We start from the raw sequence: 13,937 nt of genomic DNA, 5'->3' as shown, positions 1-13,937 counted from the left end.
GTGAGCTGGATTGACACAGTGGCTGCTCCGTGGGCTCACGTATAGAACAATCGTGACGATGGCACAGACTGCGCAGTGTTTTGTTCTGCTGTGCGTAGTGCCGTTACGGGTTAGAACTGACTAGATAGCACCTAGCAGCATAAGGTAGTTGGCCTTGGGTACCTTTGTGTAGCCAGAGAAGGCCATATATGGTCACCACACATTTTACACAGGTCATATTTAGTCTGCCAAAGAAGCCTCAATACATTTAAGACACACAGAAATATTATGGCTATCTTTTCAGATCACAATGTTATAAGCTAGAAACCAAATATAAGAAGATTAATAAAATCAAATGCATTGAAATAGAACAACCTCCAACTTTCAAAGTGTTGGTTAATAGAGGCAATATAAAATAAGATTTCAAAATGTCTTCAATCAAATAAAAAGAAATATATAACCTAAAAAAAACCACTTGGACACAACCAAAGCAGTCCCCGTGTGGTACAGTGGTCACATGTTAGGCTGCTAACTGAAATGTCAACAGTTCAAAATCATCAACTAAGACATGGGAGAAAGACAGGACTTCTCCTGTCCTAAACAGTTACAGTCTTAGAAACTCGTAGGAACTAAGTTCTTCCATTTCCTACAAGGTCTCTCTGAGGTGGTATTGACTTGATGGCAATGTATGAGAGAGTAATTTACAGCAATAAACACACCAATCAAAAACTGAAAAAAGGATCCAAAGTAATACTTTATTCCAACATCATCAAGAATCATAATAGAGCAGCAAAATAAGCCTACAGGCAACAGCATACTACATAATAAAGATTAAAGCAGATAGAAATGAAGCATCTCCACTAAGAACATTTATAAACAATGAAAAGGATCAGCAAAACAAGAAGCTGGTTTTTATAAAAATTTTTTTAAAATAGCCCTTGGAAAATTTGAAAAAGGAAAAGAGGGTTAAGGAATAAATGACATGAATAAAATATTAAATGGGTGATGACACAAAAGAATCACAGAAAGAAAAAAAAAAGACAAACACTGAGTACTATGATTCCAAACAATCTGGAAGCCTAGAAGCAGTGGACAATTTTCTAGAAACACATTATCTATCTAAACCAAAACAAACTGAAGTAGTAACCCTGAACAGAGTTGTGATGACATAAGCATTATCCCAAACTTTCAAAGAAGGCTTGACACCAATTGTAATATACTAGAGTATAGAAATGATGGAAAACACTCGACCTCATTTTACGAAATGAGCAAAGCCCTCATACCATAACAGGTGAAACATATCACTAACCAATAAAAGGATAAAGCAATATCCCTCATGAAATTGGTTAAAAAATTGTCAAAATTCTAGCCAGTAGAGGCAGCATACTTTAGATTTATAAGACATCTTGATCACAGGGAACTCATACCAGGTATTATTGGATGATTCAATACCAGAAACCCAATCAATACAATTGGCAAAACAAATAAAACAAAGGAAAAGAACCATATGAACATATCAATTGATGTAGAAAGACAATGGACAAAATCAAACACTCACTCATGATATAAACACTTAACAAAATAAGCAGAGAAGGAAAATGCCTTCCCATAATAAAGGGCACGTACAAAGTCAATGGACAATCTGGTTTTCAAAGAAGAGAAACTGAAAGAATTCTCTTTGAAATCAGAAACCAGATAAGGATTCCTTTTATCGTCACTGCTATTCAATATTGTGCTAGAAATCTTAACCTGAGTTATCAGGCAACAGACGAAAATGAAATGCATACAATTGGTCAAATAAAAAGTAAAATGGCCATAGATAGAAACTTCAAATATTCAGCAAGAAGATTATTGTAACTAATTGAAAGATTTGGCAAAGGACAGGGTACAAGATCAACATAACACAAATGCACTGGATTCCTTTATAGGAAGGAAGAAAGCCATGAAAAGAGAAATTTAGAAAATGAAACCATTTACAATAGCCAACCAAATGGTAAAATATAAATACAGCTATCTAGATTTTTAAAAAGGCAGCTACAAAGAATACTACAGAACTCTATCACAAGAACTCCCAAAGACCTAGGTAAACAGAAGACCATGCCATGGTAAAAATAGCAAGAGCTAACATTGTGAAAATGTCAGCTGACCCAATCAATATTTGATGAATTGGAAAAACTAATCACCAACTGTATATGTAAAAGAAAGCTACCCAGATGATCAGAGAACCTCTGAAGAAGAAATACAAAGTAAGAAGCCTCTCATCTCCTGCAGCCAAAAACTATTGCAGATCCACAGTAGTCAAAACATTTAGTAATGGAACAATGGCAGGTACGTAGAACAAGGAAATAAAATTAATAACCCAGACAAAATCCATCTATTACCCTTTGGCAGCTGCTCTTTGAGAAAGGGCCCAACCTTAGGGGACGAGGTGGTCTCTTTAACAAATACTGCCAGCAAACGGCATCTCCATTTTCAGAAGAAGGAAACAGTGCCCAAACCTAGTACCATGCCCAAAACAAACTCAGAATTTATACACTTTATGGACTAGAGATGTAAACTAAAATCTAGAACTATAAGACAATCAATGAAAAATAGGGACAAACTTATCGGCACTAATATATTGCCTAAACATCAAATTTGATAAAAAGCACAAAAACAGCAGATGACTAAATAGAGGACCACCCCAAAATTGGACATCATGTGTATTAAAGAGTTATGACAAAACTATAATAATTTATGAACTATGAAGGTTTCATGAGGGAGGCGGGAGGGGGAAAATGAGCAAATAACATTAAGGGCTAAAGTAGAGGGCAAATGTTTTGAGATTGATGAGGACAACAAATGTACATATGTGCTTGACTCAATGGGTGTATGTATGGACTGTGATAAGAATTGTACAATAAAATAATTTTTAAAAAATAGTATAAAGAAAAGCCATAGACAAGATGAAAATGTTGGAAATGACCTATCAAACAAGGGATTAATCTCTAAAATGTACAGACAACTTGACAAAATATGACATTCAAACAAGCAACAAAAATATGAATAAATGCTTGCAATCATTAGCCATCTGAGAAATGGTAATTGGAACAACTGTGAGATATCACTTCATCCAAATTACGAACAAAGTTTAAAGAAAAACAACATCAAAAAACCAGAAACCGGCAAATGCAGGCAAAGGGCAGGGAGACTGACCTTGCCGGCGTGACTGTAACCTGGTGCTCCCACCCTGTACATTTGTACGTTGCTTCCTCAAAAAGTTGGAAATAGAAATACCATTTGACCTAGTAATCCCTCGACTTGGCATATGTGTTAGGTTGCGTTCTCGAGAAAAGCAAAACCAGTGGCTTTTATGAGTGGATATATTGAAAGAGACATATCAAGAAATGGTTTATACGGTTGTATAAGTAGGTAAGTAGTCTGGTTCAGACTGTAGGTCACATGTACGCTCTAACTCATGTATCTTCAGAAGCTTATATACAGGAAGTCTGATTCAGGAGCAGGAGGACCGCAGACTGGAAGACGTAAAGGTCAATGGATCTGAGATTGCAGAACAAATACAAGGTCGCGGTCCACCAGTGGAGCCTGGGACTGACAGGAGACACAACAGGAGACAGAGGTGCCAGGTACCGGATCCAGATCCAGCAGAAGGCAAAGGGGCACAGGCTTTTCACTGCTCAGCGTCTCTCTCATTTCAAAGGCCATGCCCTCAAGAAGGTGTAATCAGGCTGTGACCTGCTTATTAGGCTGGGCTCCATTCTTATCTTTACCCTTGTTTTTTTTTCCACATAAGGAACAAAGCAAAACAAAAAACTCACTACCATTGAGTCGATTTTGCTTTTTAGTGACCCTATTGGACATGGTAAAGCTGCCCCTGTGGTTTTGTGAAACTGTAACTCTTTATGGGTATAGAAAGCCTCATCTTTCTCTCGAGGAGAGACTGGTGGTTTGAACTGATGACCTTATAATTATCCGTTCAATGCATAACCACTATGCCTTCAGGGATTCTTATGTCTAGTTGACATAATCTCTAAGCGAAGTGCAGTGTAGTAATGATGAAATGTGCAATTTTCCTCTAGTTCTTAAATGCTTCCTCCCCCAACTACCATGATCCCAATTCTACCTTACATATCCGGCTGGACCTGAGGAGGTGGACTGGCACTGTTAGGAACTGGAAATACAGAGAACCCAGGACAGATGAACCCCCCCAGGACCAGTGGAGAGAGTGGCAATGGCGGGAGGTTGGAGGGAAGGAGAGGGAGAAGGGGGGAACAGAGGAAAAGGTCTACATGTGGCCTCCTCCCTGGGGGACGGACAGCAGAGAAGTGGGCGAGGGAGACGTTGGATGGGGTAAGATATGATAAAATAATAATAAATTATAATTATCACGGGGAGGGGGGAGTGGGGAGGGAGGGGGAAAAATGAGCTGATACCAGGGGCTCAAGTGGAAAGCGGGTGTCATAAGAATGATGAAGTCAACATATGTACTAAAGTGCTGGACAAATATGATGTATATACAGATTGTGATGAGTTGTATGAGCCCCTAATAAAATGATTATTTAATTAAAAAAAAAGAGAATAGGGTGGGGTGGAAAGGGGTAAACTGATTACAAGGATCTACATATAACCTCCTCCCTGGGGGATGGACAACAGAAAAATGGGTGAAGGGAGACATCAAACAGTGTAAGATATAACAAAATAATAATTTATGAATTATCAAGGGTTCATGAAGGAGGGGGAGGGAGGGAGAAAAATGAGGAGCGGATGCCAGGGGCTTAAGTGGAGAGCAAATGTTTTGAGAATGATGAGGGCAATGAATTCACAAATGTACTTTACACAATTGATGTATGTATGGATTGTGATAAGAGTTGTATGAGGCCCTAATAAAATGACTTAAAAAAAATCCCCCCAAAAAAGAAAAAAATAGTACATATTCAAGAGAAACAAGAGCCATGACACAGATAGATAGACATATGTACACCCATGCTCATCATAAGACTAGTCCCAAGGCCAAAAAGATAGAAACAACACAATGCAATATTACATAATATTAAGGATAATAATGAATCTGCAAAACGCCTCGCAACATGGATAAAGCTGCAGGACATTATGCTGAATGAAACTGGTCAATCACAAAAGGAAAAAACATATATAGTATGAGATCACTGCTGTAAACAGTCAACAAATATTTCCACACTTCAAGATACAGTATTTGACAGTTGTCAGGTCTAGATGGGGAAGAGCAGAAGGGGAGCCCATCAGCTAGAGGGTAGACAACTATTAACATGCATGAAGTGGAAGACTTTATGGGATCAGAAGAAGGTGGATACAAAAAAATGATGGAGGCAGGGGAAAGCTTTGGGAGATTTCCGTGAGTTTTAGGCAACTAAATTAAATACTGTTAAATAAGTAAGCCTGCAATAGTAGTGTTCTACAAGTAGATATTTTAATATGAAGTTTGAACAGATTGGGTGTGGTAAGTAATAAAGTAGCCATGAATAAATATATAGATGTGACAGAGGTGATTTTTATATGTATATTTAACGTTGCTATACATAAAAGCATCATTGTGGTGGAGTACACAGTGGACAAAATTATGAAAGCTTCTTAGACATAACCAAACACCTTGAAAAAAGGAATACTGGATTTGAGGGAATCTGGGTTGTCGTTGCAAGGGGCACGAAGGTCTGTGGGAAGAACGCAGTGCACAGTGTCCTACATCCTATTTGTGTGCGTAGGGACTGTGGTCTTAAAAAGTCAACAGCAACCACGTGAGGTAAAGCTGCTGGTCTCTCTCCATCCAGAATAAAGACCGAAGCATAAACCCACTACCACTGAATCCATTTCCACACATTGTCACTCTATTTAAAAGAGTGATGAAATTTGAAAGACATGTAGAATGATTGACCGTGCAAACATCAGTTGCTACTCTGAGGCAAGAGAAATTGAATGATGCTTGGCTACAGCTACCAACTGCTCTGAAAAAACCGCATCAGAAGGTCCTGGAGTGCGCGGATGAGAAATGTAGGATAAAACACAAAACCACAAAAGAGACCAGGTTTGCTGGTTGAGCGAAACTGCTGGGACATCTGAGACAAGAAGCATTTTAGTTATTGTTTAGGGTTGGAGGTTGACTTACCCCCGTGTTAGCAGAATGTACAATTTAAGGTTAAAAGAGCAGCATTGACCTAAGGGCCATGTTCAGAGGGTGAGAAAAATAGGTGGAATGGAAACAGGAAATAAAGAAGCAAATGAGATAAGTAATGGTACTTTTGCCGCTGTTGTAGTGCATGTGTTGAAACAATATCAACAAGTGAAATTGTTGATAGCGAACTGATGATTTGCTCTGTGTTTATGTATGTATGCTCTTGTGTGCACGTACGTATATGTGAAAAACTTTCCTGGGAAAATTAAAATTAAAAAATAGGATTTTTCCGTGAATTTTTTGAAGCTCATCTATGTGTGTATATATACACACACATATATATAATTGCTTCATCTCTAAGGAAAAATTTGACTCATATATTATATTAATAGTGAAACCCCCTTACATCTGGAGTCCTTTCTAGCCTATTTAGGTTCTCTTTTTTAAAAATAATCATTAAGATATTTTAAGGAATAATCACATTATAATAATATTTCAGAGTAGGCTAAACAAAGATAGGGTTCATATGTTGAGAAAATAATATGCATCTATGACATTGTGGCATTGTCTTAAAATATTTAACAGAATGGAAAATGTGGGAAAAACAGATAGCATCCCGATTGCATACGTCACTTAAAGCTAACTTATGGAATCTACTTTCCAATATACTTAGGGAATCAGTCTCTATTGAATGTGCCCATTTCATTTTGCATTTATGGTGCTTGACATTAGTGCATTCACAAAATTTGTTCAGGGTTGCTTTGCACCCAGACAATTTCTCTTGGAGCTCCTCATTCAAATCACTGTGGGAGTAAAATTTAACCTGCCAAAATATTATGGCTGCCTTGTGAATTACATTTGCACTTTCCAATTACTTTCCTTCTCTTCTGATATAATTTTTTAGCGAATTACGCCATTGTAAAAACAACAAAAAAGAAATTTTAAGTGGAATTAAAATACCCAATATAATTATAGATATCTATATCTATCTATCTATCTATCTATCTATCTATCTATCTATCTATCTATCTATCTATCTATCTATCTATAAAGGCTCTACTCACATTCAGACAATCACCTTTTATAGTCCCTAAAGCTGACCACATGATTGGATCTTTTTTAGATGATCTACTAACTATTCCATTTCTCCTGTTATCCCAGTAGGATTAGTACTGCCATATTCTAGGTAATTTTCACAACTGTTAAAAGTCTCATATAAGCAGAGTGAGATGAAAGTTTTGAAAATAATTTGTTTCATTTTCTTATGTGTTATCATTTTTAGACATCTGTTAATGTGCTTTATTTTGATTGGTTATTGCTGTTTATTCTATTGCTTTCTTCTGTTTAGTATGTTTTCTGCTGACTGACCTCACTAGGGAAATTTAAAATACTGCATATTCCTTAAAATTCCTTGTGTTCTGCTGAGTATCGCAGCAAATATAACCTCAGTGTGATATTGGAAACACTATAACAAATTTTCAGGACATAATTGCCATCATAATAGTAATATGAGAAAACAAAACTTATTGAAAATTTAGTGGATTTTACTCATTCCTAAAATGTTTCTAGTACAATACCACAAGATAGTAATCACAGTAAATGACCTGTTCTAAAATTAGGATAGTTTTAAAAATACTCTTATTCGACAATATTGTTGACATGAAAGAATATGAATTAATAGTAATAAGAAGGATAATCAAATGGAGATTTATGTAGAGTGTATGCTTCTTGATTCTGAAAATATTTAAATGTGCACAGTTTATCTCCTATTGAAAGTTTGACAAATGGCTATAATTATTGTTTTGTTTCATTCAACAGTGTAGTTTCACCATGCCACAAATGATTTAAGAAGTTAACAAGCAGACTAGTATTTTTCTAAATTATTTTTGTAATTAATAGTTTGATAAGAAATGCTTTATTCCTGCTTTTATGCCAAACTATTGCTAACATTTAACAGAAGAGTATGTCTATATCTGAAACACTGAAAATGACTATTTGACCAAACATCAGTGGAAGATTGAGAGATAACATGATAGACTATTGAAGTAATCAATTTCTCAAGTTATAACAACCCTCTTGACCTAATTAAAATGTTTTGATATCACTCTAGAGATATATTCACTAGAAAATATGAGCATGACATTTTTTCAAAAAAACTTGAAAGAAACATATTTTCTAGGATGTCAACTTAGAAATGTCATTAAGCTCATCTACAAAAATATAATATTTTTCCTCACAGTACAAATCCAAAGCGTTTCAAGTCCTTATTAAAAAGTGATCACACTGGTCATTACCAAGGCTTTTAAAATGTGGTTTCTAATTTTCTGTGGACATGACCATAGACAATTTCCCAGGAGTTTTGTTCTTTGCTACCTTGCTAGCGTATAACCGATTGGGGACATTGCTGAGATGCACACTACAAAAAGATTGAAGCTACACATTTTCTATAAGCTTTATCTTTTTTTTAAAGCTTTATCTTATACTCAGTGAAATTTTGTTTAAAAAAAGTGATCACACTGAGATTTCACTTCAGAAGTTTCTAAAACTATAAATGATACAAAGAGCAAATGTAGCATTGTGACTAACTTGGGCTCAAACTTAGAACTTATGTGATTGTAAATTGATTTGTGTATTTTATAGAATGGCTAATGGTTAAGCCAGACCCTATTGGGAACTGTCTTGTAAAATTAAGAATAATTCAGTCCTTTATTATCAACTAAGATGTAATAATAAAGTGCGGTGATATCTATTTGGCATAAATTGCATCTTTTCATGTTATAACATTTTATAAGAATTCGTAAGAATGATGAAACATAACTTGAAAAAATAAAACATATATAAAATACAGAGTTCATAAGCAAAATAATTTTCTTTATTAGAAATATACTTTTTTCATTTTCATAGAAATGTTTGACTAAATAAGAACTAATATCTAATACACAGTTCCTACATTCTGTAGCCAGTACTGCATTTAAAAAAATTTTATAATAGGATTACTCTTGCACAAATTAAAGTATCTTCTAATTGCTTTTTATTATGTTTTTTCTCAAGCTTTTAAAAAAATATGTACTGTATTAATTCATGTACTAAGAAACAAATTTGTGTCTATACACCTGCCATATCATTAGATGGATCCTATTCCATTTCAGATATTTTATTTCTTAAACTAATAAGCAACAAGTACACTGTGTTTTGGGTCTGTTTTTGATTGCTTAAACATGATGGTTGTATACACTTCCAACCTCTTATTTAAGGTTAATATTTCTAAAAATTAAGACATTTTGCACCTCACCCCAGACTCCACCACACTTTTTAATAATTCTAGACAAATTAATCTAATCAGGAATCTGAAGCATATGGTACCATGGTGACTATAATGCTAATGCCTGTATCTCAAACATTACATGTAAATAAATAATAAGCCAATTCTAAATTCTATGGATAATAAACATTGTAGTTAATAAATTGCAAGCTGATTTGTAAGTAAAACAATGCCATTGAATTATAGTGCTGCCAATGAATATTGAAGGTAGCATGGACTGCCTAAAGACCAAGCAAATTTGTCTTGAAGTAAGTACAGCCAAATGCTCCTTGCAGGCAAGGATGGACAGTCTGCCTCACAGACTTTGAACAGTTGTTGGAAATACCAGGGTTGGAAAAGACATCATCTTTGGTAAAGCCAAGTGTCCGTGAAAAGTTGGAAGACCCTCAACAAGATTACTGACACGGTGACTGCAACAATTGGCAGTGAGAACCATTGTGAGGATGGGGCCGGATCCGGTAATGTTTTGTTCTGTTGCACATGGAGTTGGTATGAGTCAGAGCTGACTCGATGGTCCATAACAACAATCCCACAACAGTAAGTCAGGACAGATTTTCACTCTGTGCATTTTCTATACCCAAAGTTACCGAAACACTTCTTATGGAAACCAAGGTGACCATGAAAGGAACTCCCCCGGCACTCCACTTCTCACAGAACGCAGCCATCAAAATCCTAATGGAGCACAGCTCTGTTCTGAAGCACATGGGCTCACCATGGCGTAAAACTAAGATGTGTTCAATGTCTTTCTGTATATGATATCCAGGATGAATGAACCTATAGGGACAGCAAGTAGAATAAGGGTTTCTGGGGTACAGTGGTGGAGGGGAAGAGTTTGTAAAAGGGAGCCAATGTCAAGGAGTCCAGGAAGGAAAATAATATTTTGAAAATGATTATGTTAGCAATGGTACAATACTGTTTGATGTGATTGAACAATGGAGTGATCTGATATATGTATGAACTCCCAATTTAAAAAATCACATTAAAAAATATACTTGATTCTATTCATTTGTTAGTTCTTTCCCTCCTTTCTTTCTTCCTTTCTTCCCTCCGTCCAGATATAATGCCAGGCCTAAATTAAATATTATGCATTACTTTAACATCTGGCAAAATTGGGAAGACCTCTAATGGTCTGGTGGCAAGTTTCCCTTACTCTGGTTCAGTGAATAAGTTCTCTTGGGCAAACATCCCTCCTTATCCAATGGATCAGACAGAGCTCACGCTTATCCTTGAGTGGAAGCTTATGTGATCAAGCCAATAGCATCTGCCTTCAAAAAGCATGAACTATTCCATGCTCTTGCTACTGAAGAGTTTGACTCTTCAGCCTATGGTCCTTACCGGTCCCAAGTGCAATCTTCATGTGACCTATGTAATTTAATGTGTTCTTCTCCCAGGCTGTGAGTACATGTGACTGATAGATTGCTGTCAAACTCTTCTGTCCAGTGTCAGGAGTCTCTTCATGTTCACCCATGCCAATAAGTCCAGGCTGGGTGTCGCCCCCACACTAGTAGAGCAAATAAAACATACAGTGAGAAAGGAATTAGATGAACAGAATTGCTGAAGAAATGACCAACTCAATGGAGTTTGGCAAATAATTCATTGGAAAAGAGGATAGAATAAGAGAAAAGGAAAAAAAGGGGGAGAGAAAATGTGTTCTAACAACTAACCAGCTGCTGTCAAGTCAATGATGACTCATGGTCAATTGATGTGTTTCGGAATAAAACAGAACTCCGTAAGATTGTCAATGGAACTAGATGATCATTTCTTTCCTCATAAGGGCCCTTGGGTGAATTCAAACCTCATATATTTCTGTTAGTAGCCAAGCACTTAACTTTTATATCACTCAGAGAATCATTCTAGAAACTAAAAGAAGTTCATTACTAATGACAAGCTATGCACTGGTGAAATATTAATCTACTGCATTTCAGGAATGTGATAGGTCCTGAAATAACTTTATGAAGGAATTTGAACATTAACAGAAATGCATTAAAGATGATTCATATTTTTAAGTAGATATATTGAAAGTATATAGATTTAATAATCTGTGATTGCTGAAGATTGGTTAATTGGAAGGAAAGTACATAAGGCCCATATGACCTTTACTTATGATATCTATTTTGATCCCCTGATATAATTGTTGTCTAATATATGCACTAGTTGCTATTTTCCCCTCTTACCTTATAGAGCCTTTAAATGGAGACTTTCAAGCAAACAACAAATGCATTGCCGTATAGTGGATCCTGACTCATAGTGATCTTGTAGTACAGTGTAGAGCTACCCTACAGAGTGAAAGAACTGTCAATAGAACTTCCCCAGAGAATTGTCTCAAAGGCTATAAATATTTACATGGAAGAACTGCTACACCTTTCTATTGTGAAGTGTCTGGTGAGTTAGAACCTGAGATATAAGAATGGTTCTATAAACCCTAACTTAAGAAAAATTGGTTCTCATGATGGGGACCCTCTCAACTTTTACCATCATGAAGAGATAATTGAAGATAGGAGTACTATGGAAAAATGTGCCGAAGAACTCAGACAGTGGCTGGTGGTTAGACAGAACAGTGTCTGAGTTTAAAAGCTTTCCTTAAAACAAACAGCAAACTAACTGAGGTGATTACTAAGCCCATACAGAAGAAGCACATCAACCTGTTTAAACCAAAGATCGTAAATAAAAAAATCCAAGACCAGAGGAGGGAAATGTACTAGAGCTTAAATTCTGAACTCCATTTTCAGAAGGCTATGGATGAAGATCAAAGTCCAAAACCCACTTGTAAAAAGCCCACAGGGATTAAGCCTTCATTGAACACCCGCAAACCGTTGATCAGTAATGGGAAAGACCTGCCCCCAGGAGGCTGAGTACATCAAAATGTGTATTATTACAGATGTGATTAGGTTAAATTTTAACATATTGTCATTTGTTTTGGGAGAAAGAGGAAGCTTTCTATTCCCACAAAAAGTTAGTCTCAGAAATCCACAGAAGTAGTTCTACACCGTCTTTTACAGTTGCAATGAGTCAGAATCCACTTGATGGCAATGAGTTGTATGTTTGTTTGTTTTAAGGTGGACTTTTCCCTTTTTAACCCACTCTTAATTTGTTCTATTTAAAATATACATATTTTACGTTTTCTTTTGGAATTAAAGAAATTGCAAACAATGTCACTGAACAAATTATATATAAATCATTAAATGAAAACCTAATAAGCTGCATAAACATTCACTAAAAACACAATAACATTTTATTTTAAATGAGCACAGGCAACTGTCTTTTGAGTATTCTTTGCTTTAAGCCAAGATCTATCAGCGAAAGTAACCATTGACCATCAATGGATAAACAAAATGTGGTACATACATACAATAAAATACCATGAAACCAAAAGGAACATTGAGCCTGTGAATAATATGAAGTGAAATAAATCTAGAACATAAGAGCATATTTTATATAATCCCTTTATAATGAGAAGATATATATATAGATAGGTAGCAGGAAATATGTATTATATTTGGTGATGAAAAAGTGGCACTGAATGTACAATATGACCAAAGTATATGGTGTCACTGACTGATCAAGAGAACTGGGTTCTGGCAGTAAAAAAATATTTGCTTTCATAAGAGGGCAAAAATCCTAACAAAGCAAAAGTAATGAGTGTAAGATCACATATAGATAGGTAAAGGCATATAGCTATATGGGTACAAATAATTACATATATGTGAAACCAGATATAAATATCTATATGTATAAATATGAATATGTGGATGCAGGCACACAAACTCATTGAAGAAACAACTACAGAGACCTACATATATATATATATATGTTTATGTCTTATGTCATATATATATATATAAAAATGTTTTTTGAGCCACCGCCAAGGCTGCAGGAGCCCTTCATGGAGCTGGGGGAGGTGAACTGACCACTGCAGGTGGTCCTGGTGCTGAGGACTAGGTGAGTGCGGGCAGGTGAGCAGGAAGGAGGGTGAGAGCAGCAGGTGCAGATCACAAATATTTTACTCTGTCAACTGTCCTAATATAGTTTAAAATGTTCAAATTCTGAATCCTAGTGAAATGAGTAAACTCTGTAGTCTGAAAAGCTTGCAAGTAGCTCTCTGTACTCAACAGGAATGCAAAAATAATAAAGTAATAAAAGACTCACAGAAGAAACAAATCTATGAGACTGATTGACGACTCAAATTCATTTATTCTGAGACCAGAACTACACGGTGACTGCCTATCACCACTGACTATTTTAATCAGGTGACATTACAGTCTTGGATGAAAGAGGAAATTTTTATAGAAAAACTTAAATTCTTTAAAAAAATAGTTTTACTGAAATATCTTACACATTCCAATCTATCCATTCACATGCAATTCTGTGGTTCAGTCCCATTGGGCGGGGTTATACAATCATCAATGCTATAAGCTTCCCTTTCCTCTCCCCACCCTTTTCTTCTGTACCCTCAGGGAATCATTACTCCTGTTACTGTCTCTGTGCTGTCAT

At 36.0% G+C, this 13,937-nt stretch overlaps 1 non-coding gene across 1 annotated transcript; it reads left to right on the top strand.

Annotated features, from left to right (window-relative positions):
* The first annotated feature begins 8,408 nt into the window (after positions 1 to 8,408).
* Positions 8,409 to 8,528, top strand: LOC115868485. Its single transcript, XR_004045619.1, has one exon. It is a non-coding gene; the product is annotated as a small nucleolar RNA SNORA32 (small nucleolar RNA).
* The last annotated feature ends 5,409 nt before the right edge of the window (positions 8,529 to 13,937 follow it).

The sequence above is a fragment of the Echinops telfairi genome, unplaced genomic scaffold (assembly GCF_000313985.2).
Source record: "Echinops telfairi isolate 266 unplaced genomic scaffold, ASM31398v2 ScPeMD7_11;HRSCAF=52, whole genome shotgun sequence".
Classification (NCBI taxonomy): Eukaryota; Metazoa; Chordata; class Mammalia; order Afrosoricida; family Tenrecidae; genus Echinops; species Echinops telfairi.
This window is presented reverse-complemented; position numbering and strand designations above follow the sequence as displayed.